Genomic DNA, 278 nt, shown 5'->3' with positions numbered 1-278 from the left:
CCTCTTCAGCCACTGGTGGCCAACTCCTCCAGGGTCTTTCCCCCAGGCAGTTTCTAGACATGACACTGAGTGTCTAGACACGACTCCTGAGCCAGGAAAAGCCTTGCTTTGGAGCTCCCTCCATGGGCTGGCCCTGGAATGGGAGATGCCTGGCCCCATCCACCCAGGGCTGCAGGGTAAGGGGGTCCTGGGGATGATGGTGGTGACTCTGCCAGCGCTGACGGCTCCTGTCCCTGCCGCAGGCTCGCGCCTCCCTGCAGGGGGGGGTGGGCCTCAAG

General features: G+C 64.0%; 1 protein-coding gene across 1 annotated transcript in view; it reads left to right on the top strand.

Moving 5' to 3' along the window:
- Positions 1–278, top strand: part of DEF6 (differentially expressed in FDCP 6 homolog (mouse)) — a 13145-nt gene that overhangs the window by 11319 nt on the left and 1548 nt on the right. The window lies entirely within an intron of this gene.

Source organism: Buceros rhinoceros, unplaced genomic scaffold (genome assembly GCF_000710305.1).
Source record: "Buceros rhinoceros silvestris isolate BGI_N320 unplaced genomic scaffold, ASM71030v1 scaffold31878, whole genome shotgun sequence".
NCBI classification, from domain to species: Eukaryota; Metazoa; Chordata; class Aves; order Bucerotiformes; family Bucerotidae; genus Buceros; species Buceros rhinoceros.
Note: the sequence above shows the minus strand (reverse complement) of the source record. Positions and strands in the feature narration are given on the sequence as shown.